This window comes from Aquila chrysaetos, chromosome 18 (genome assembly GCF_900496995.4).
Source record: "Aquila chrysaetos chrysaetos chromosome 18, bAquChr1.4, whole genome shotgun sequence".
NCBI classification, from domain to species: domain Eukaryota; kingdom Metazoa; phylum Chordata; class Aves; order Accipitriformes; family Accipitridae; genus Aquila; species Aquila chrysaetos.
In genome coordinates, this window is record NC_044021.1 from 162096 (window position 1) to 174818 (window position 12723).

Sequence of the window (12723 nt, forward strand, 5' to 3'; positions counted from 1 at the left end):
CCCCTGCAATGAGCAGGGACATCTTCAACTAGATCAGGTTGCTCAGAGCCCCGTCCAACCTGACCTGGAATGTTTCCAGGGATGGGGCATCTACCACCTCTCTGGGCAACCTGTGCCAGTGTTTCCCCACCCACATTGTAAAAAAATTATTCCTTATATCTAGCCTAAATCTGCCCTCCTTTAGTATAAAACCATTGCCCTTTGTCCTATCGCTACAGGCCCTACTAAGAAGTCTGTCCCCGTCTTTCTTTCAAGCCCCCTTTAAGCACTGGCAGGCTGCTCTAAGGTCTCCCGGAGCCTTCTCTTCTCCAGGCTGAACAACCCCAGCTCTCTCAGCCTTTCCTCATAGGAGAGGCATTCCAGCCCCCTGATCATCTTCGTGTCCCTTCTCTGGACCCGCTCCAACAGGTCCATGTCTCTCCCGTGCTGAGGACCCCAGAGCTGGACGCAGTACTGCAGGTGGGTCTCACCAGAGCGGAGCAGAGGGGCAGAATCCCCTCCCTCGACCTGCTGCCCACGCGGCTTGGGATACGGCCCAGGGTAGGGTTGGCTTTCTGGGCTGCGAGCCACATTGTTGGGTCACGTCCAGCTTTTCATCCACCAAACCTTCCTAGTTTGCAGTAAGCACTGATTTTGTCTGATCCCACTGGAAACTTCAACATGCTCAAAGCTGATCAAAAAGGAATCTTAGTTTTCATATTGTTACATGTGGGGCAGCTTTGGCTAGTGGGTAACTTTATTGCCACAGCATTTGAAGACTCTGAACATGCTATACAAACATACAGGCTTTTCCTAAAGAATGCCTGACAATATTTGTATATTATATCTCCTAATCTTTCAATATTACTTGCAAATTCCATTCTGTGTTCACGACATGCAGTAAAAACAACTAGTTTACCTTGTGCTAGACAGGATTTGAAACAGGCATCTGGTTTGTATTTTTTATATAATATAGAAAAGTTGAGATCAGTACAAATGAGTTGTCCAGCTGGATGGGACAGTTGTCTAATTCTGTATCTTGATGGCTCAGAGGGGAGCATCAGACTCTTGTCCTGGGGATCAGAATGACTCAGGCTGGAATGGAGATGATCTCATTCAACCCCCTTGCTCCAAAAAAGACTAACTTCAAGGTTAGATCAGGTCGCTTAGGGCATTGTCCGCTTGACCCCCAGACAGCTCACAGGGTGGACATCCCACCACCTCCCTGGGTAGCCTGTGCCAGTGCTTGGGAGAGTCACCTTCTCCCCCTGTCTGACTCATCTCGTGACTGCTGGCTCTTGTCTTCTTTCATAAGCATTTGGGAGAAGCGCATAAAACCATTTCAGAAAGAGAAAAGAATTGTTACATTTTCCCAGTTTGTGTCTCAACGTGGCATCTCGGTGTTTTGTTGGCCTGGAATCCCCCATCGAGCAGAGGTCTCCCCTGAGCTGTGTACAGCATCGCCCAGATCAATCTCACCACCATGTTGGTGTCCTCCATCTAAAATTAAAAAAAGTGTTTGAAGACTTATATCTTTTCCCTCCAGTGCTCTTTCCTTTGTATTCACTGTGGAGGGCTGTTTGTCATGGTATCCTCCATTTACTTGTCTTTCATTGGGTTCTTCTTCATTCAACTTGCCTTTTAATATTCTCAGCTTTTAACTAAAATAAATAGCCATGTGGCCTCTGCAGATTTTGCTAATTCACTGTTCACATCCTCTTTCCAAATTTCCAAGTATTTAATATGTTATGCAGATCAACTGTTGAAGCCTAATGTTTTTAAACATTTTGATGTTCCAAATCTTTTGCCATCCTGAAAATTGATTTCTCAGTCCTACTCTGTTTTCTGTATCATGGCCAGATTTGTAGCCATGAGAAGATTCTGCATTTTTATAGCTGCTAAGAAAGGACTTCCTCAGAGGTTTTTGAATAATTAGTTACATTATGTTGTCCTTTATCTGTTAATTTTTTTTAATTTCAAATGATCAATTGAACCTATTTGCAAGCTATAGGCACAAGGTTTCTTGTGATTCTCTGGATCACCCAGAAAGCTTTTTTTTTTTTAACTGAAAAAAACCCAGAACAAAACAGACACTCAGCATTTTGTGTGTCTTTAACCCTCTAGCACAAAATCAGGTTTCGGTGAGAAATTAATTTTTTAAAATATGTAATATATATTATTTTATACATTATGTAATACATACTTATATAGATAGAATGCATACTGCAATATATGTAAATGTGTCTAGGAAAACTGTTTACATTATATTATATAATATATAAAACATAATAATATTAAATGATATTTTGTTATTATGTAATTTAATAGTATATAATCTATGAATAATTATATTAACATAGGCATATATTATATGCTGCGAGTTATGTAAATATATAACAATATACATATAGAGTATATAGTGCATGTAATATAATTTAAAATATATAATATTTATATTATTATTTATAAAACATATGTAAAATTTAAAAATAATAGATTTAAAGTATAAGTGAAACATAAGCATTTAACATAAATTTAACTTGATAAAATTAATTTTAGTATATCTATTTAATAAACATTGAATATAGAATATGCATTAATATTTATGATATGCTACATACTATAACATAATTTCATTTGCAGCTCTTCAGTGTCAGGCTTATGTCCTTTCCAAGTTCTTGAACACACACCAACTGGGCCTGTTGAAACAGGCTACTCTTTATGTGCCATTTTGGTTTGGTACCTACTATTTTGTTCACCAGTTTGTCTGGTACTGCCTGTCCTCATAAGACTTCATCATTACTCCCAAGCCCAGAACTGTCTTCAACACTGCCTGCAGAGGCAGTTGCCAACAAGAAGTGATGTGCCTTGCTAGCGATGCCCTTCGTTGTTCCCTTTAAGCATGCAAGAGATCAGCTCTTGAGTGGACACATTCCCCTCGGGGCTGGAACCAGTTAAGTGCATCAGTGCTTAAATGTGGTGTTCGCTCCTGGAAAGCCGCTGCTTTAGTGCTGTCCATATACAACACACGATGCCGCAGGTCAGCTTTTCCTTTTAACATTGCATATTTGATCTTCAAAGTCCTTCTCGCATTCCTCTCATCCACAGCCAGCTGCAATTTCTTCATTTGCTTATTATTGCAAATGTTGCAGGATTCCTGTTTCTCCAGCAATCTTCCCCAGCTTCCCAGGTTTCTCCCAGTGCTTACCCTTTGCCCTCCCACTTCCCATCCAGTTCATCACTTCTCCATGAAGCTCTCTCTCCCTTGCAGCCTCCCCAGGGGCTCAAGGCTCATTCCACTTTCCTGCTAGGAAGCACAGAGCGGTTTGTGAATGGACACATCCGCGTGAGGAGAAGCAGGCACAGCATTTAAAAGCATATTCATAGTCCGGCCAAACTCACTTTTCCCCTAAGCCAGGAAAGTGCTGCAGGGGCGGAGGCGGCGGCTTTTTTGGGGTGTTTGCAATGGTTCTGCTCGCCCATCTCTGAGGAAGCATTGCTCACACACACTGCTCTGCTTCTTCAGTGTCCTGGGCTCCTGCAGACCCATCCCACATCCTCCAGGGTGTAGGGAGACAGTGTTTTCGAACAGTTTGTTGGACAAGGTCACTCCCCTCCAAAGAACGTTTATACAATTAGAGTTTGCAGAGCTGTTCTCACGGGCTGCATATGCTTCGGCTTCTTTTGACAGGCTGTTCTGTATGTGCCATATGTGAGAGCAATTTGCTGCTGCTAGCACACGTCTTCCACACCTAAGGGGTTGAGCAGCTCTCGAGCTGGAGCCAATCTTTCTATCTGTGACCTTCAAGCTCAGTCAGGGGTCTGGAGGCAAATACAGTGGATTTCTAGTCATCACGATGCATTTGTAAGACTCCTGTCCCCAGACCTTGCTTGGAAACAAGAGCTGACAGCTTTGCTTGGTGCTGCCAGCCATAAATTCAAGTGTTGTCCTTAGCAGCTGTTTGAGACTTTTAACTTCTTTTTATGATCAGCATCTGCTATTCATTTTTGCACAGTAAGGCCCTTCCATTGGCAGTTTTAGCAGTTAGCCTGACAAAAGGTATCATTCGTATAAATCTCTGTACATTCTCTCTGTAAATCAACAGTAATTTGTTGGTAATCACTCATTTCCTACTGAGACTTCTCTGTTTTCCCATACACTGTCCTTTTCTTTTTTTTTTTTGTGTGTGTGTCTTAAACACGTATATTGTATTTCAGGAAAACACACTATTTCAGTACAGCTGTGTGAAGGGCCAGCTGACTTTTGTTTAGCTATGTTTTGCTGAATGCCTTCCCTGCAGCAGTGGGTAAGCGCTGGAGCAGTTGCCCAGAGAGGCGGTGGACCCTCTGCCCCAGGACATTCCCGAGACCCACCTGGACCCTGAGCAGCCAGCTCCAGCCTTGGCGCTGGCCCTTCGCGGTGCGGGGGCTGCACTGTGCAACCTCCCCAACTCCCTTCCAACTTGTTCTACCATTTCCAGGGTCCTGCATTCTCGGTTTAGTGGACAGTCGATTTGAAACACAGCCTCGTTTGCCTCAGAGCATAGCCTGGAAATCAATCTAGAGAGACAGAAAACTACGTCAGCTTTTCATAGACTGCTGGCATGCTACAAAGAACGTATAAGGGAAAATACCCTGTTTTACGATGTTTACCTTTTCAGATTAAACCTGATTTAATGTGCTTTTCTATGAACCTCAGGAAAGAATTGGGCTGAGTTCGGCTCTCCTTTCAATGTAGTTCACAGAGGTCAACAGCATGACCCTGTTATCGCAGCACTGTACCAAGACAGACTGGAGTACAAAATGTTAATGTTCTGCCCTGTGCTCAGGCTCCTCAGAAAAAAAATATTTTTCACCATTAGTATTACATTATCCCTCCTATTTCTTCTCACAGGGAACAGCACAGTCTCTGTAATAGCATAACAGAAATCAGAGATTTCATATTATTTTAACCCTGCAAACCCTTTTGTATGACATCAGTTCTTAACAAAACACGTCGCTTCCATGACCTGTTGCAATTTGTCACAGGAAACATTAAAGACTTAGCTCTTATTTGAGGGGTTTGAGTGAGGTATTATGTGAGTTTTCCTGAACACAGGATGTGGATTCAAATCCTAACTGGATGTGAAAAGCAAAATAACTGGATTCTCCAGAGGAAGTAAATAAATTGTTTGTCAACTGTGATGACTGCTTTTGTTATTTGACACATTTTTTCTAGGTTTTTCTGTAGCTCACCTTTTTTTTCCAGTGCAAGGCATACCAGTGTTGCTTGAAAAGGCTTTGCTAAAAAAAACCCACCAAACAACTTTTTCTTTCAGAAAGAAAACCCAGATTAACTGAATTGCTTCTGATATTAGCCAGATGCTGAAGTCCCACCCACAGGGAAGTAAGATTCAGTTGCCTTAACATCGCCTTCGACTGTCTTTAAGATATTCTAGAGCATTAGAAACATCTCCACGGGACTGGCTGACATCACATGGACTGCTGGAGGTCCATCAGCACACGCATGTACTACTTCTCTCCACAGACCATTTGTTTTTGAGATGGTCTCATGGGCCAGCTAGAACAAAGCGAACAACTTGCTTGCTATCAACACTTTCCACCAGTGTTTCTTCCCTAGAGAGGAACTTCCCGACCTCCCTGAAACACACTGCAGTCCCGCCAGGATTAGTGCCTCACAGGCTGTCACTCCTTCCGTACTGACACTTCCTTTCTGAAATAACTGAGAAACTGAATCTCCTGTGCCCCCCGGTTTTATCACACACCTACGCGCAATGTGGTACATCCCCTCTGGTCAAGGCCCGGGGCTGGGCACGGTACTGGGGTAACGCTTGTTTGGGTGGATGGCCATCTCTTGGCTAAAGCTGAAGGGAACGTGGGCTTCCCTGTGCTGTCTAGTAACCAGATAATCCTGCCCTCATTTCAGGGTTGGGTTTTTTTGCAGGAAATGAAAATGTTCTAAAATTACTCAGATCTGTCCTTTCTATCTGAAATTCATAGTCGTTATGTGCAACTCATCCTCTGCCTCTAGAGACAACGTAATATTTACAGCTGAACATAAGACTTAATGAAAACGGGAACAATTCAGATCTGGAGATGCCTCACATTACTCATGTACTGCAGCTTCCTTCAGCTGGGAATGCAGCATTTTGAAACACAGGACACAATTCGTCAGCCTTGTACCTTCAGTAGTGTTACTGAAGTAATGGTGTGGCATGGTGATACAAGAAGCCACAGCGGAGGCTGGTTTCTACCATAGTAATCTAACATTCACAATTTCATCAAGTTTCGACTCGGTCCTCTTTTATCCTCTGATTTGTGGTATAGCTGAATTAACAATAAAGTTATTCCTACTGCATTTTGGCAGATTCCACTGAATTAACTTGAATTACAGTAAATGAAAAGCACTAGTAATACTAAACTACTGTACATAGTCAGTAGGGGATCCAGTGACTGTTGATAAACCATTGCACTCTGGTTTAACTTGAGTTAAACATGTGCACGTGCTTCCCCGACTGCCAAATACAATACTTCAATGTCTGAATAGGCAGAGGGTGGCTGAAGGTGTATTGGGCAGAAGAGTCTCGCACGGCTGTGAGTGTCTGTGTATCGCTGAAGGCATTCACCTGGAGAGCGAGCCTAGAACCAGAAAAAGTCTAAGGTTTGAATCAGCCCTGGAGGTCAGCTGGTCCAACCCCCTGCTCAAAGCAGGGCTAGCTCCCTGGCGAGATCAGCTTGCTCAGGGCCTCACTCAGCCAAGTTCTGAAGATCTCCAAGGATGGAGATCCACCACCTCTCTGGGCAACCTGCCCCGGTGCTCAACTCCTCTTGCAGGGAATAATTTTTTCCTCATGTCCAACTGGAGTCTCCCTTGCTGCATCTTGTATGCTGTGCTGTGAGTCCTGTCACTTTGCCCTGAGAAGTGGCTTTGTCTTTTCTACAGCCACCTGTTATTTACTGGAAGACAGCAATTAGATTTCACCTACCATTTCTTCTCCAGGCTGAACAAGGCCATTTCTCCCAGCCTCTCCTCACAGGGCATGGGCTCCAGCCTCCTAACCATGTTGGTGGTCCTTCACTGGTGGACTTTTAAGTAGAAAAAGGACTCATAAAGAGTAGAAACTTCTTCTGTTTGCTAAAGTGAATGTAAAGGAATACACGCGTATAAGGAAGAAATATGTGCAAAATGAGATTCAATTTAGCAACAGAATTACAGGATAACAAGAAATCATCCTCTGCGGTTTGTTCTTACCTTGTTGAATGGCCCAAAGAGAACACTGATAAGTATATTCAAGGGAAAGGAATCAGCAGATGATTTCAAGCTGGATTGCTTATTGCTTCTTTTGAACCTCTTCTCTCTAAATAGTAATTAATGTATCTAAAAAGATGAACTAGCCCTTTAAAAAGATGAGGCTGTTCATACACATAATATCGATGAAAAGGTCTCAAGGACTACAGAAAGAACAAGATAGAGTAATGAAATAAGTTAGACCTAATGAAATAAATTAGACATCTTCAAATTAGACAAGCCTGATAAGCATCATCTAAGGATACCTAGAGAAGTGGCTCTCACTGTCTCAGAAGCCTTAGCAGTTATCTGAAAAACTGAGTTATGGGAGATTAGAAAAGAGCAGATGTCTTTGAAAGGCTGAAAGAGGAGCTGGGATATAATGGAACAATCAGCTTAACTTCAAGGCTGTCAATCTGGCACCTTTCACAAGCTCTAAATCATTTTTACCATAACAATAAAAAAATCAAAATCCAGATAACCTAAGATGATTTTGTAGCAACCAATTTAACATCCCCCCCCCCGCCCCGTGTAAAAGAACACATATTTCTAAGATGCAGACCACCTCAGATCAGCTGAGTGCACTTGTCCCTCTATAATTTAAAAAAAACCCTCAGATTCAAAGTAGGAAATGATAGGATACAGAAACATATATAAAAAATAAGTTCGCTGTAAACACCATAAGGTCTGTGCCTATGCAAATGACAGGTTTAAGAATATAGCGACTGAGACTGCAAAACTTGAGGTGGTGTTAAAATGTCTGTAGGAGCAATTAAAGTTGCACAAGAGAAGTAGCAACGTTCAACCATTTTGGAAAGTAGGGGGATGGTTTCTTTTTGTCCTTGTAAACAGCCATTCAGAAAGACAGTGTCGACTCATCGTTTCTGTGGATTCATGCTGAAGATCCTACAGGCACTAAGAAATTACATTACAGAAGACAGAGGGAAGCTTCTTCAGAAAAGGTGGATATCTGATAATGGGCTACTAAGACCCAGCTCCAGCCGTTATCTGTGGGAGAAGGTGAAAGCTCAAAGAACTAAGGTCTCCTCTTTCTCCACAGTTTGGAGAGTTTTTCGTCAGTGTGGTGGGTAACCTGTTGCAGAGACCTGTTGCAGACAGAGACCCGTTAGCATTTGGCCTTACACCAAATGGTGCACATACTGTGGCCATGCTGGCTATCTAGAGGCCTCTTAGCCACAGACCAAACCAAAGAAAACACATTGTCTTCCTTCCTTCCATCCATCCATCCATCCTTCTATCATAGTTATCCTTTCAGTTAATTTTTTTTTTTTTCTAGGAGGGTGGAGAAGTTGGTTGGATTCAACCCTCCTCGGGATCAGGAACTCTGTTACCTAAAATCCTAACCTGCAGGTTTAAGAGTTTTCAAGCCAAGGTGGAGAGCCTCCCTCAGAAATCCAGACAGGACCTCAGACGAGGGGATGAGAAGCAATTTGCATTGCTCTTTCACTAGTACTTTGGGACTGTCCCCAAGAGCAGATCCCGACCCAGACAGCAAGACTGGAAGCCCTCACACACTCTTTGCCTGCAGGACGTGTGTGCGTAGGCCGTGGATGAAGCTGGGAGCTTCTGGCTGTTCCTTTTTTGACCATGATGTAGTCATGCCCTTGGGCTCCATTCTGTACTGCAGGCAGAGCAGAGAAACATGTTTTCTGCCTCCATAGCGCGTGTTTCTAGAACAAGTTATTGGTCCACTGAGAGGAGATCAGGCATTGAGAGGTATGTATTTTGGGTCAGAAAAGAAGGTATGTACCTTTGCATTAAAGATGATCCACACATTAAATATGATATTTTTAAAAAATCACCATTCAAAATAATTTACATTATCATCATGAGTGTCACCACATAAAAAGCCCTTAAGCAATGATTACTGAAAAATCTTTGCATTTAATTTTATTTTCTTTTTATATTCAAGAGAACTTTGCACAAAGCACAAATATCTTCTTGTTGTTCAGTAAATCAGCACATTTTGCACAGCTGCATAGATTTTTCCTGTCGTCAAGAGAAAAACAATTTGAAAAATTAGAATATGAAAATGAAGTTACGAGGCACGGAAATCCACAGTTTTAGTATTTCAGGCTGTTTCCCCAACTCCCTTTTCACTGCCCTACAGCGTCAGCTGAAGATATGGACAGACAGCTGGCCAGTGTACCAGACGGACAGCTGGCCAGGGAGACATTCAGACCTATGGGGGCAAGAAATCCTCGTAACACAATCTTCAGGGCATCACCTTGTTGCACAACAAGTTAGTCGGTGAATTTGAAGCCTGAGAAGCCATAGGAAATGGGAGCGCAGGGGGTGGTTCTCAAGAGCCTCCCAGATAGACTTCTAGGTTGAGGAGCCCCAGAAAAGATTCAGGGGAGGCTGCCAGAAGTCTGATCGCTGTGTTCCTAAGGACCCTTTTTTCTTCCAGTAAGCTGGTATTTTCCAGACGAAAAGCATTCTATGAGTGTATCTTGTGGACAGATATTTAATTTTCTTTAAATATTAGAAAGAAAATACTATATTCTCTTTGGTGCTTAGCCATCCTGCTCATCAGCATTTTGACATGAAATTCCTCTCCTATGAACTTGTCAACTAGCTGAGGATCCCTTCAGAGCTGCCAAGGGCCTGCAGATTTCCAGAAGACTATTCTGGGTGGGATACAATTCAATCAGTAGCTATTGCTTTAGGTGCAGCTACAAAGAATTGCAGAAGACTGAGCAACTGGGTCATAAAACAGCAAATGAAACTTAATACAGATAAAAGTGGTTTATGTGGGGAAAAATAATGCTAACATCACATGTAAAACAACAGGTTCTCAACTGCCACTCAGAACACGATAATGAGGTTGATTTTTAGTAGCATTAAAAAATGCCAACCAGACAACTGGAGGACAGAACAGAGAGCACACACTTGCACAAATGCCACATCCTAAGCATCATGAGCAGTTCTGGCTCCCCCACCTGGAAAAGCACATAAAAACTGAGAAAAGTTCAGAAACATTTGATAAAGATGATGAAAGGTTTGCTGTAGTCTCCACGCTGGGAACAAACAAGTAAGCTAGGACTCTTCAGCTTGGAAAAAAGATGACCAGTAAGGGATATGACAAGAAGACAATAAAATCACAAGTGTCCTGAAGAAACTAGTCAGCAATCAATTGCTCATTGTCTCTTCCAATGCAAGAAGTGGGGATCATCAAACAAAATATTAAGAGCCAAAATAACCAAAAGGAGGTAATACTTCACACAACAGGCAGGATCTTGGGGCTCCTTGCCCCAGGATGTTATGAGCGCTAAAATATCACATGGTCTCAGGGAGCGATTGCAAATTAATGGAGGAGAAACATACAAAGGACCATTAAACCCAAAGACAAGATCCCTGGTCCAAGAAACCCCGGGAGTCTAGGAGAATATTCTGGGCAAGGATCATTGTACATCTGCCCTGTTCTTACACAAATTGTAAGAATTGTTTTGGTGACTGTTCATATCGGTTTTCCCTCTAGGAACAGACAAAAGTCCATTGCTAACACACCTGAAAGCCTTTAAGCCACACAAAAAGAAAACTGGGGTGGAGTCAATAATTTCAAGGGATGACAAATGGAAAACGGGAGTGGAAGATGCAAAGCATCAGAAATACAAAGAGGCATACAGGTGAGGCAGGAGCGTACACCATGTTCCTGAGGGATGGTTTGGTGCCAGAGCGCCCGGAGTTACCCATCCTGCCAAAGCCACGCATGGGTAACTCGTTTACGGAAAAAAGCAGGATTGTAGGCAAATACTTATGTAGCCGACAGCCTGCTTAAAGTTCACTGAATAGGAATATCAAGTGCAGAAGTAAGAAACTGCAGGCCGCGGGTCCCCCCACGAGGATCGCCGACTGACCTTCCCCAGCGCTGGCTGCAAGGCCGAGCGGCAAAAACAGGCGGTGCTGCCAGCGCACCAGCCGACTTCATCGGGACGTTTGTTGGGAATAACAGAACTGCTGTTGTATCCACGCTGCTTTGCCCGGAGTTGTTGACAAGACTTGTCCCGGAGAGTTAGCAGGGCAGGACGGTGTGCCCGGCTCAGCTGTGGCAGCAACACGGCACAAGCACATGAGCTTGTTTTCCAGGGTGGCTTTCCCACTGGAAGAAACACACCGATTTCCCTTTGCTGCAGCCTCGGATAGGGGTTGTTACAGGAGCTAAACTGCTTTCTTTTACAGCTAAGTCTGAATTTGAAGTTTATAGGTGGGAATTTTTCAAGGGGTCTGTATACTTTGAGAAGTTTCATTGACTTTTAATAGGATTCAGACATTTAAGAAAAAATAAATCAGCCTGGTGGCACTAGATTACAGTATACTAATTTTGCAGTGAACTAAAGTATGAAAATCCTAACAAGCTTCCAAAGCAATGACTAACATTAGGTAAATACTGAAGAAAAAGCTACAAAGGAATATCTCATGTGGCGTTTTCCCTCCTCTTCTTTCTAGGTTTCTTAGTCAACAGATTATTTTCTGAAGGCTCTAGCAGTTTCTCCTGAGAGCATCTCTAAGCAGAACATAAACAGACTATTCATTTAGATGCAGGAAATTCCTTCTTGTTTCCCCTCTATCACATATAAAACTCCCTGCCATCAGTGCAAACACCTACAGCCCTGTGTTTCTAAAACACAGCAACGTTAACTAGAGAATTCTCACATTTAACAGGGACTGCTTACAAGGATGGACTTACTAAGTCATGAACTTCAAACCTAGTGATTTTTAAGACTTTCACATTTTCAAACTTAACACAATTGCATACCAGTTCTCTTTCGTCTTCCTTCTAAATTACTTGCAGAAACCCACGTTCAAAACCACCCAAGCAGAGGTTCAGCCACCTGACCATCAGAGTCGCAGCAGCACATAGCTCAGCAGGGACAGACAAACAAAACACACCCCAATTTCATCGGGCCCCCAGCCTGGGAAGCTAGGACACTGTTTTCAGCCACTACCTAGAGTTTTGGGCATCTTCCCTATTGGCAATCAAGGCAAGAGTAACAGCAGGCATAACTCAAACAAATTCTGGTTTCTTCACCTAAGTTTTAACACTTGACCTTCTGATAATTGATGGAGATGATTAGAGCATAAAAAGATTAGATGGATTAAAATCAGTCATCCTCAGGGTTGAGTCCTGCAGACTGCGATGGTGATGGGGACTTAAAAATGACACTGGTCTTCCACCCTTCTTCCATTTCAAATGCCCAATATGTCAGAATAAATGCAAAGATATGAAAACCAATGTTAAGTTTCATGCTTGAAATTTCAAGTTGCTAGAATTTTTTTCCTCATATACTTTAAGAATTAAAAATTTTACTTTGCATACACCTCCATTCAAAAGACAATTCTGCTATGCTGCTTTTCAGCCCAAGGAGCTGCCAAAAAAGCACCTGTCCAATCGCAGCTCCCAATTCAAAGAACAAACTCAAACCTTAGCAAAA